The following is a 12,498-nucleotide window of genomic DNA, read 5'->3' as shown; positions in this document are numbered from 1 at the left end:
CATACAGTTCAACAGAAGCTCCATCAAGACAGGCTTCATCCTGGGTGTTGGTCTTTCTTGAGAATTTCTATCTATGCATCCTTACACTTTGCTTCTTGGAGAAAAAAGCTGCAGTGTCTATTATGCCATTGTTGTGCATGGAAACGTATCCATCTAATTGACAATCAAGGGCGTGGTAGACACTGTTCACATTACCAGGCACATTTAGGGGGAATTTATTGTATCATCCAACCGTAGCGTGGACGTATGATGTCTTAGAACTGTTTCCTGTTCAGAGCATAGTTAATGTCCTTTTAAGATGAATAATCTGGGAACTTCACATGAAGTAAATTAGAAGCCAGAGCGATTACTAGCGCTCAACTTTAGAGTATTAGGTGGCATTTATACTGGCTTTTATTTCCAATCTGGTAAATTCCCCATAATATGACCAGTGTTGTTTAATTAACTGTTGGGATGACTGACCCTTTTTTTGGAGGCCCAAGCAGTTGCTTATTGAAATCATTATCGGGGGGGGGGGGGGGGGGGGGGGGGGGGGTGTATTTTTGGTTCAAGATTTGCGATCGACCCACATAACATATACAATAGTAAACATACATGACAAGGAAAAGGCTCTTATTATATATCAGGAAAAGAACTATTGGAAGTTTCAATGTCACAACATCGTATTCATAAACTAAAAATATTTTAATCGAAAATTCAAAATGTAAAAATATAAATATGAGGCAAAAATAGTGTACGGGTATATGGCCCCCAGAATATAGGTCGTTTTTTGAGCACTTAGAAACAGGTGTTAAAACTACTTCTAAGCATGTTTAGGGCTGTAAATATGTACATAATAACCCTTTAAATGTTTCTTGGGTAGTTGAAAATAATTATTAGGTTTTTAAGTGTACTTTTTTTTCACCTGTAAAAATACCATTTTTTAACAGGGCCCCCAGAATATAGGTCCAAACATCTGTTCCTAAGTTGTTCTAAAATTGTCACAGACAGTTATATGCAGTCAGAATATGTTGCTGAGACTGTATTGATGATGCCAATGGCTCCAGATACTAAATTGAAATGGTTTAGAGTATACTTAATAGCAAAAAATCAAAAACTACGGCCCCCAGAATATAGGTATGCAAAAATCGTCCTCAAATACTCCACCTTCATACATTTTGATGATGCCATCTCTTCAGCATATGTTCTTTAACTGTTTCTCATCACTACCCCACATTCCTTAATGCTCAGGGTGACAGAGAAAATGCAGAATCTTGGTCGCTATTTTTTTTTAAAAACCTATGATCTGGGGGACATATACCCGTAATGAGTAAAATCTTTAATTTTACTAGTTAAAAAGCTTTCATGCACTCATTTAGTAGGGATCTTAACTAAATACTTAAATAAGATTGAAGGAGTGTCCCTAGATATGATTGAGGGGGGCTGTTTTTATCTGTATCAATACAATGTGCACCTCAATGACTGTAAATCAGACATTTTTGGCCGCCAAATTTTTTTAAAGGCCTAACTCAAAATTCTGTCCCAAAACTTAAGGTCATGAGACAATTCTACGTTGATTCTGAAAATTTCATGTGAAAATATTGAAACCCTATTGAGTTCTATTGTTTTGAGCGAAGTCAGTTTGAGATATGGGCGATTTTGTTCATTTTTTGCGATTATTTGAACACAGAATCCACAGTTAGGTAGATATTGAGCTGATAATCATAGAGAATGTGTAATATATGCTTACCTTCCATATAAAGTTGGTTTCATTCAAAAATATTGATATTTGACCAATTTATGGACCAAAATCGATCAAATTTGGTGCGTATGCCCAAATATGGGCATATGGTTTTTGTTTTTATCCCATAACTCGGCCAATTTTTATCCAATTTTGATAAAACTTGATATGTGGGTTCAGGAGACTAGTAGCTACAAGTAGAGCATCCCAAAGCATGGTTTTGGGCATGTTCAGGGTTTTTGACCAACCTATATTCTGGGGGTCGTATAGACCTATATTCTGGGGGCCCGTAAAATTGTGGTGGCCATAACTTTTTTCCAAATTGTCAGTTTGCAGATGTCTCGATGAAAAGATAGCTTAAAATAATACTTATACTCATACCAGTAGTCTTAATGGCATGTGTTGGACAGATTTTTGTCATGACAATTTTTCGCCATATTTACCCCTCTAGAAAATGACAACATCGTTTAAATCTTTCGCTGTCATGACCAAATATACCAAAATAACTCATGTAGGTCCAAAATTTTTATCCAGAAACATTAGTTACATGTTTTACTCCAACATAGCAGTAACAGATCCCATTAGTATCGCTTATCTTGGTTAGAACTGTATCCACTAACATGACCTATATTTTGGGGGCCACCTATATTCTGGGGGCCATATACCCGTATATTTATTCAAACATTTTTTCATCATCTTCAATCTTATTATATATGGCTGAGTGAAAGGCTGGCATCGTCCTCAGTCCTGTACTGTAACTTACTTACTTAGTTACTTACTCACTCACAAATTTACGAAAGATTGGTAATGGGCAACTGGTATGGCAAGTCGCCATTGTTGTGTTTACTTTTAGTTTTAAAGAGTATATTTTATTGTTAATTAGTGTTATTTGTTTTAGATGTTTTATAGATATTCATAATCACAAATCGCATCACATCATACTCCACTGCACGTTAGTTTCACGTCAAATAACAAGCACTAGCACAATCCACTTTCAACACCAATTCACTTCATATGCACAAAGTCAGCACAGTTCATTTCACCTTGGAGATTCATAACACTAATCACTGGTCATTGTCACATGTTCACTTCACCACGACTTCACAACCATTCAAATAGTATCTTCATGTCCCATGGTCACCAATCACTCGTCACGTGTCATGCTATATATAAGTGCCGTTTTATAATTATTGGAGAGGTCATGTTCGAGTAGCTCTGTTATCTTCTAAATCTAATGCCTATGTTACTTTTATAAATCTTCATTTTACTTTCTAGAATAATACCTTATAGTTATATCGTGTTTCCTTTGTACAATAACATCGTAAAACAGCCATGGCATAGTTCAAATCAAAATGTTTATGGCTTAGGGACTGCACAATCAACAATATGATTTTATTCTTTCACAAGATTGAAAACTGGCCACGGGCCCAAATATTACATATCAATCAATTACAATTCATTAACATTACTAATATTAAAAACTGTCCAAAATATCTAAGAAAGTATTCTCTAGCCAAGATTGAAAATTAAAATGATAAAAAAAAAAAAAAAAGGGGGACCCCCAACCCATGTAGCTGAGACACCTCACAGCAAGTAGACCAAAGTGGCTCTTGCTTGTGAACGGTGCGTCAACTACCCGCCGAAGCGGTGGGTTGGGAGTCCCCCCTGGGATCATTTCGTCCGTAAAATTATATATAACATAAAATAGTACAGTAAAATATCAAAATTTACATAAACAAATCTAGGAGACCTCAAAGCTCGTCTTCTGGGGGATGAGGTTGAAGGAGATGTCATGCAGTTTAAGATGCTGGGCCGTTGATCTTCCTCTGATTCCTCTTAGTGCAATGAGTGTACTTCTTAACAGATCAAATCTGAATCGTGTTCTGATATGATTTTTTGACTTGGCTCTTGGCTTCTTTTTTATGGTCAGCTATCATCTCAGAGACACGATCTACAAATACAGTGCATAGGGGTCCCATACCTCCAGAGGTTGTGAAGACTAGAGGGACAAAGGATCCTTTCTCTGACTGAAGTACTCTCTCTTCATACAAATCTTTCTTTTCTTTCTCGTGATCTTTATAGATCTTATCTAGCGTCTTAAATGTGTTTGTGTCACAGTTAGGATGTGTGACCCTAATGTCAAAGAATGTTCTTTCAAAGGGTGCATACAATCCGACAGCTGCAACATCAAGACGGGCTTCATCCTGGGTGTTGGTCTTTCTTGAGAAGGAGCTTGGTTGGACTGTCAGGAGTGCTGGTTCTATCCTTACATCTTTACACTTTGCTTCTCGATTATGATGATTAATTAAATTAAAATGATGATTAATTAAATTAAAATGATCCAAGTGCATTCAAAATTAAAAAGGTATGGCGCGCTCAATAAGTGATTAACAATTTCATTTTTTAAAATTATTTTTTTGTTACTGTATACTGCATACTGAGAAATAGTAAAAACAAAAATAAAAAAAAGCATTGAGCTGGAAAAGATTTTTGAATTAGTTGATTTTTGGTTGATAATTTCGCTTCGTCACACCGCCACGTTTGTAGGTTTACAACCTACCAGGACGCGCGCCGAGTTGAACTCGTCGACGGTCCAATATATGGAACAGATATTTTACGAGTATCACCCGTTAACTTAAAACCGATAACAAGTTCATTCTAGGTCTCCCCAATCTACCAATGAATAAATTATCTGATTCAATTGCAAAAGAGAGAGCCGTTTGGGCTGGGGTGTTCTCCATACTCCTGAGAATGTGTCCAAACATCTTCCACCGCTGGTGTTCAATACGCTTGGATAACTTTTCAACTTTGCACCGTTCATACAATGCTTTGTTGCTTATCATACCTTTAGGCCATTTGATGTTTAAAATGGACCTGAGGTGTCTAAGATGGAGTGTGTCCATTTTCTCCATGGTTGCTTTCTTAGGACTCCAACTACTGTAGAGTGGTGCCAAAATCGTTGTGTGGGTTGATGGCTACAGGCTAGAGCCCTTTTACCGCCGTTAGGCCGTGAGGCGGGCGCGCGCTACTGCAAGCGCAAGGGCTCTGGATAGAGCAACTCGGGCTTGGCGCTTATTACACTGCACACTGACTACATTGTAATTACGATAAAACTAAGTATGTTACTTTGCGGTGATTTGCTAAATTATTAGTTCATGGATGATATTCGTCAATTTTTTAGCAGGCACCACTTTTTACTAACTTGCTAGTATATTGCTTGCCGTTCTCAGCTCCAGTAAAATGGACAATTTGTTAAGAATCTTAGAATCAGTAATAATATTTGATGTGGATTTTTTATCGCACGGCGCTCTTAATCTTTTTCGTCGCAATTTTTTCCATACGACTTGATTGGAGGATCACTTCGCCGCGTTGACGCGATGCGCAAACTAGTATTCTTGCTCGCGTCGCATCAAGATGGTTGCAAAGCAATGATCTGGAAGGGTTGATATCGTTAATCAAACAACTTGATTGATACCTGGGGACTCTAAATTAATTAATTTACCAGTGTTAATGGTCTGGCCCGGCGCGCTACTTCGAAGAAATTTAGACGAGTAACATCCGTCAAATTAATTAATAGTGCTTATAAACACTGATTGAAGCTGCGGTGGAATGACAAACTGAGCGCCGCCCAATAAATTGACTAACAATTTCAATCATTCACAGCTCTTTTGTCTCATTTTGATTCGATCATATGTCACTGTTGTTACCACTAATTTATATTAGCTGTTTTTTATTCGTGATTAATCCTTGACCATTGTTAATGATCTGGCCCGGCGCGCGCTACTTCGTAGCACTTGCCATCGGGCCATAACATTTCGAGAAGAAAGCGGTGCGCGCTACTTCGAATAAATTTAGACGAGTAACATCCGTCAAGATCAATCCCTACAGACTTCATAAAATCTGTTTTTGCCTCAATCATTAACGGGTGATACTCGTAAAATATTTGTTCCAATTATTATTATCCAGGACCGTCGACGAGGCCAACTCGGCGCGCGTCCTGGTAGGTTATAAACCTACAACTCAATCATAATCATTGACTCATCCGAATGATTGGGAAACCGATTCAGAATTAAATGAATAGTGTAATTTATTGACACTCACAGCTATAATTTTAATCATTGAATCAGTATTTTTATCTATTAACTTATTACATATTTGTGCTCTGCTTTAGCATCACTTGACTATTAAAAAAATTGTTTGTTCAGGCCATGACCTTATAGTCAGCCAATTGGCCATTGCTATATTATGTGTATATTGTTTGAATATTCTTTTCAACTCAAAAAAAAATGAATAGTGTAAACAGTATTGATTTCATCCAGCATTTTTCACTATTCCTCGAATGTCGAAGATTTAGTGAATAATACCAATGAGCATTTAATAATTTTCGATTGTTTTAGTAGTGATAGACAAAATTCCCACAACTCTTTTACTTACTTAATCAGTTATACTGCATAAATCCATTGATTACATAGGTATAACCTTTTTCTCCATCTAAGGATAGAACCTGCACTCCTGCCAGTCCAACCAACGTCATTCTCAAAGAAGGTCAACACTCGGGATAAGCCCATTTTGATATAGCTGCTGTTGGTCTGTATGGAAAGGAGAGAAATCTCTATTAGGAGAGGATACATCAATCAGAGAAAGGGCCCTTTGTCCCATTAGTCTTCACAACATCTGGATGTATGGGACCGCTCTGCACTGTGTTGGTAGATCGCATCTACATATATATTAAATTATTAACCATTCATTCTGTATGTGCACGAAAATGTATTTCAATCAATCTCTGAGATGATATCTGACTACAAAAAGGAGCTTAGAGCCAGGTCAACAATCACATCAGAACATGATTCAGATTTGATCTGCTGCAAAGCACACTCATTGCAATAATTTTATTATTATTATTAAATCTAAAATAGCTAATAATTTAATAAATTATTAACAGGCCCCTTAACGTGGGCAATAATATACGCTCTATAAATTATATAAACAAATTGAAGTCTATTCAAGAAAACAACAAATTTTCAACAACAAATTTGTCCAATGTTGTTAAGTGTCTCTTTAGATCTGTTTTGGTCTTTCGTGGGAGTTCCCACATTTGTTGGTTGAGAATACTCAACATAACATACATGATGCTTGACTGCTTTATTGACCCGGACAGGCACCGGGGGCAGACATCCCAACACCAGTGCGTTGGGACATAGTGTTGGTCTGCTTCAGGACGTGTTAGATCCTAGAGAAGCCGCCATCCCCTCTACTGCTTTAGCTCAGCAATGAGGGAAATCAGAGGAAGACAAACAGCCCAGCATTTTGAATTGAATGATGTATCCTTCAACCTCATTGCACAGAAGACAGGCTTTAATAATAATAATAATAAATTAATGTTATTTTTATACAGCACCAAAAGGTTAAATAATTTAAATTTAACCCTTATGCACAGCTGTAAATGATACTTAAATTAACGAGAGTGTGCATCTTTGCCTTAGCTTTGAGATTCCTAGATTTGTTTTAATGCAAATCTTCTAGATCGTTTATTGTATTATTTGATGTTGTGTAACATTTTATGGACGAAATGATCCCAGTGGGGAATCCCAACCCACCGATTCGGCGGGTAACATAACATTATAAATAATGCCTCTCTGGGCATCTCAAAAAGAAATTCATAGAAAATAAACACTTTACGTTTGAAACCATATACAGGGTGAGTTGAAAACAGTGTGTAAAATGTAAATGGCTCTAATTTTTTTGACAAATGAAATTTCCATTTAATTTTTGCATATTTAGGTAATGAAATTATACAAATATTATAAATACAAAAAAATACTTAATACTTAATAAAGGCCTCCCCCAGCCTCGGATCTTAGGATTGGATTTGCAAAAATTCCTAAGACAAACTGCTTAAGAAAAGCTAAGACAGCAAAAAAAGCTGAGACAAAATTTAAGCGAACCTGAGATGTCAAAATAAGCTAAGACAGCGAAAATTCTTAAGACAAAATTTAAGGAAACCTAAGACAGCGGAAAATCCTGAGACAAAATTTAAGGAAACCCAAGACAGCGAAAAATCCTAAGACAAAATTTAAGAAATCCTGAGACAGCGAAAAATCCTGAGACAAAATTTAAGAAATCCCGAGACAGCGAAAAAACCTGAGACAAAATTTAAGAAATCCCGAGACAGCGAAAAAACCTAAGACAAAATTTAAGAATCCTGAGACGCGCGAAAAAACCTGAGACAAAATTTAAGAAATCCCGAGACAGCGAATAATCCTGAGACAAAATTTAAGAAAACCTGAGACAGCGAAAAATCCTGAGACAAAATTTAAGAAAACCTGAGACAGCGAAAAATCTTTAGATACAATCAACTTAATAACACCAGAATGTGTGTGTGTCTGTGTGTCTGTGTGTCTGTGTGTCTGTGTGTAATTTCCGAACGGTTATACAAAAAAAACGGTAATAGTTACGGGACTGGTTTTTTCGGTATAGTGCTGACAAAACTCTGACGAAGCCCATAAGCAAATTTTATAAAATTCGGCCGGTGGTAAGTGGTTTAATTGATGATTTTGTTCCAGAAATGTGACATAAATAGATGGGAGAGAGAACGAGGAGGATAACATGTACCGTAATTAGTTTAGCCCCACGTAATACTATAAGCTTAGAGCTCACTCTTGCGGCCGCTTTGTTTAAACTGTAGGGAGATTTCATACTTTCATAAGACAGCGTTATGCGTGATATCAAATATATAATGCGGTTGTATACTTTTACATTGCAACTGTGACAGTAAAGTCCCGGCCGAAGGCACGGGTTACACTAGTTTATACAATAACAACAAGAATATACATGGATATTACATCTTTTAATTTCTTGCAAAGAATATAATAAATACAATATTACTGTAGTAGGAATGTCATAAGTCAATAGAATTTGTTTAAAATCTCTATGTGCCTGCTAATGAAGTGAGTATCCCAGATCATATCTTTACAGGTAGGACTGTATAATGGGGGCCCAATGTTATAGCGGACATCATCCAACCCCCCCCCCCTTACCCCTTCTTACCCCCAGTTCCATAGCGGATATTATGCCAAATTATTGGACGGAGATCGTCAACTAATATTTCTTCGGATATTTCTCCGGTTTGCAGTTCCATAACCTTATCCGGAAACCATCTACGGTAATTTTGTTGATTCTCACAGAGCAAAGTGCTAAGAAACTGCCGCAAACTGCTACAAGTACAATCTCCGAGAAATCTATTTATTGACTAGCTTGCTAAAATTCATCGTCAAATTACCGCTGCTCGAGTTACCTAGCCAGGCCCATTTCAGTTTTGAGTACTGGAGTCGGTTATCTAGTCAAAGCCTAGCTTTTTTGTAACTTGCAAGTGCTTTTGCGGATTGTCGTGGATTTCGGCAAATAGTCGTGGATTTCGGCGATATTTTCAGATTATTCTTCAATGTCCTCAAACCTGAGCACTGGGACTACTTAAGTTTTTGCTACTATCTGAATTATTTGCTCAAGCTACTGGCTCGCTAGGTTCAAAGGTTTATTTCCTATTTATCATGAAAAAAAAAAAATTGTGCTGGGTAAAAGTTTACACGATGTTCAAGCAGGTTTGAACTCCCGACCTCGCGCAGAGCTAGCCGATCGCCTAGCCGCTAGGCTACTCGGGTGATGTACTCATGAAATTTTTGATTTAATTATATATTTACCCCTTTTTACCCCCAGTTCCATAACGGATATTATGCCAAATTATTGGACGGAGATCGTCAACTAATATTTCTTCGGATATTTCTCCGGTTTGCAGTTCCATAACCTTAGTCCTTATCCGGAGACCATCTACGGTAATTTTGTTGATTCTCACAGAGCAAAGTGCAAAGAAATTGCCACAAACTGCTACAATCTCCGAGAAATTCCCGGAGAGCTTTATCTCCGTATAATACAGTAGACGGAGCACGAGAATCATCAACGTAGAAATGGACCTCCGTCTAATAATTTGGCATAATATCCGCTATGGAACTGGGGGGTTAATCTGATTAAAAGCTACAAAAAATTCCAGAAATGAGATGGCTGGTTAAAACCTACCTTTGGAAAGCTCTGATGAACCTGCCCGTGGAGAAATAAACACACTTAACTTCACCTCAATTGAGCAATAACTATTTATCGCTTATTACTTCATTTATTTAGGATGTACAGTGTGCTTAGTAACTAATTTATTATTACAAAGTTTACTTTCTAATAAGCTAAAACGACAACTAATCTTTCGTTTTACTCCCTACTGTACTGGTTTACTCGTCAATCCAGGTATATGAGAATGTGTGAGAATGGTCTTGAAACTCTGAAAAGAGGGAAGCAGTTTTGGGGACGGGGAGATTGAAGCGGGTGGGCGACAAATGAACCCCCCCCCCCCCCCCCCTATTGTAAGCCCCCCGGCTTACAATTGACCCCCCATGCAATTACACTGAGTCAATTGATCTCAGTATAATAACATGGGGGTTAATTGTCGTACTAAGCCCTAGATTGTACCTGCTAATGAGGTGAATATCCCAGATCATAGCTTCACAGGTAGGACTGTATAATGGGGGCCCTGATGTTATAGTGGACATCACTTTCCCCTCCCTTATCTGATTAAAGGATACAAAACAGTCAAGAAATGAGATTGGTTAAAACCTACCTTGGGAAAGCTCCGATGGACTAGCCCGTGGAGAAATAAACACACTTAACTTCAGCTCAATTGAGCAATAACTGCCTATTTATTGCTTATAACTTCATTTATTTTGGATGTAGATTGGGCTTCGTTGTGAGATACTATACCTGAGTGATTACTCCGAACTTTCTAAAAAGCTACAAAGTTAACTTTCTGAAAAGCTACAAAGTTAACTTTCCTACTGTACTGGATTACTCGTCAATTCAGGTATAGGAGTATGTATTAGAACGGTCCTGAAACTATGAAAAGAGGGAATTAGCGGTTTTGGGGACGGGAAGATTACAGCATCAAAAACGGGTAGGATGTAGGAGCCTAGGAGGGTAATTATAATAATAAAGGTACTGGGGGATTGAACAACTTACTTACTTTCGGCGATCCTCGATCGAACTCCCATTCACTGTCTGCCTCCACACGGCTTGATCGCACATAACAGTTCGAAGGTCGTCCAACTGGAGCCCAGTGTCACGAGCTACTACGTCCAGGAAGGTGAGTGGTCTCCTTCCACAGTTCCACGGCCGGACTGGGTAAGTCGCCAGGGGAGGATAGAGGAGATAACTTGGTCAGAAGCTCTCATGCAGTGCCCAGCAAATCTGTTACGCCTTGACGCAAGCCTAGGGCTTAGTACGACAATTGACCCCCGACAATTAACCCCCATGTTATTATACTGAGATCAATTGACTCAGTGTAATTGCATGGGGGGTCAATTGTAAGCCGGGGGGCCACCCGCTTCAATCTCCCCGTCCCCAAAACTGCTTCCCTCTTTTCAGAGTTTCAAGACCATTCTCACACATTCTCATATACCTGGATTGACGAGTAAACCTGTACAGTAGGGAGTAAAACGAAAGATTAGTTGTCGTTTTAGCTTATTAGAAAGTAAACTTTGTAATAATAAATTAGTTACGAAGCACACTGTACATCCAAAATAAATGAAGTAATAAGCGATAAATAGTTATTGCTCAATTGAGGTGAAGTTAAGTGCGTTTATTTCTCCACAGGCAGGTTCATCAGAGCTTTCCAAAGGTAGGTGTTAACCAGCCATCTCATTTCTGGAATTTTTTGTAGCTTTTAATCAGATTAACCCCCCAGTTCCATAGCGGATATTATGCCAAATTATTAGACGGAGGTCCATTTCTACGGTGATGATTCTCCGGCTCCGTCTACTGTATTATACGGAGATGAAGCTCTCCGGGAATTTCTCGGAGATTGTAGCAGTTTGTGGCAATTTCTTTGCACTTTGCTCTGTGAGAATCAACAAAATTACCGTAGATGGTCTCCGGATAAGGACTAAGGTTATGGAACTGCAAACCGGAGAAATATCCGAAGAAATATTAGTTGACGATCTCCGTCCAATAATTTGGCATAATATCCGTTATGGAACTGGGGGTAAAAAGGGGTAAATATATAATTAAATCAAAAATTTCATGAGTACATCACCCGAGTAGCTTAGCGGCTAGGCGATCGGCTAGCTCTGAGCGAGGTCGGGAGTTCAAACCTGCGTGAACACCGTGTAAACTTTTACCCAGCACAATTTTTTTTTTCATGATAAATAGGAAATAAACCTTTGAACCTAGCGAGCCAGTAGCTTGAGCAAATAATTCAGATAGTAGCAAAAACTTAAGTAGTCCCAGTGCTCAGGTTTGAGGACATTGAAGAATAATCTGAAAATATCGCCGAAATCCACGACTATTTGCCGAAATCCACGACAATCCGCAAAAGCACTTGCAAGTTACAAAAAAGCTAGGCTTTGACTAGATAACCGACTCTAGTACTCAAAACTGAAATGGGCCTGGCTAGGTAACTCGAGCAGCGGTAATTTGACGATGAATTTTAGCAAGCTAGTCAATAACTCAATAAGTATATTTCTCGGAGATTGTAGCAGTTTGCGGCAGTTTCTTTGCACTTTGCGCTGTGAGAATCAACAAAATTACCGTAGATGGTCTCCGGATAAGGTAATGGAACTGCAAACCGGAGAAATATCCGAGGAAATATTAGTTGACGATCTCCGTCCAATAATTTGGCATAATATCCGCTATGGAACTGGGGGTAAGAAGGGGTAAGGGGGCCGGGGGGGAGATGATGTCCGCTA

The 12,498-nt window shown here is 38.3% G+C and overlaps 5 protein-coding genes across 7 annotated transcripts in view; 4 read left to right on the top strand and 1 right to left on the bottom strand.

Annotated features, from left to right (window-relative positions):
* LOC134818831 (GATOR1 complex protein DEPDC5-like) overlaps positions 1-12,498 on the bottom strand; it is a 70,059-nt gene that overhangs the window by 15,353 nt on the left and 42,208 nt on the right. The gene's annotated exons all lie outside the window — the stretch shown is intronic.
* Positions 1-12,498, top strand: part of LOC134818849 (uncharacterized) — a 68,945-nt gene that overhangs the window by 23,388 nt on the left and 33,059 nt on the right. The window lies entirely within an intron of this gene.
* LOC134818855 (synaptonemal complex protein 3-like) overlaps positions 1-12,498 on the top strand; it is a 60,157-nt gene that overhangs the window by 23,393 nt on the left and 24,266 nt on the right. The window lies entirely within an intron of this gene.
* Positions 1-12,498, top strand: part of LOC134818839 (cytoplasmic polyadenylation element-binding protein 3-like) — a 56,474-nt gene that overhangs the window by 23,393 nt on the left and 20,583 nt on the right. The window lies entirely within an intron of this gene.
* Positions 1-12,498, top strand: part of LOC134818832 (mutS protein homolog 5-like) — a 50,331-nt gene that overhangs the window by 23,391 nt on the left and 14,442 nt on the right. The gene's annotated exons all lie outside the window — the stretch shown is intronic.

Source organism: Bolinopsis microptera, chromosome 7 (assembly GCF_026151205.1).
Source record: "Bolinopsis microptera isolate Bmic1 chromosome 7, MBARI_Bmic_1.0, whole genome shotgun sequence".
NCBI classification, from domain to species: domain Eukaryota; kingdom Metazoa; phylum Ctenophora; class Tentaculata; order Lobata; family Bolinopsidae; genus Bolinopsis; species Bolinopsis microptera.
Note: the sequence above shows the minus strand (reverse complement) of the source record. Positions and strands in the feature narration are given on the sequence as shown.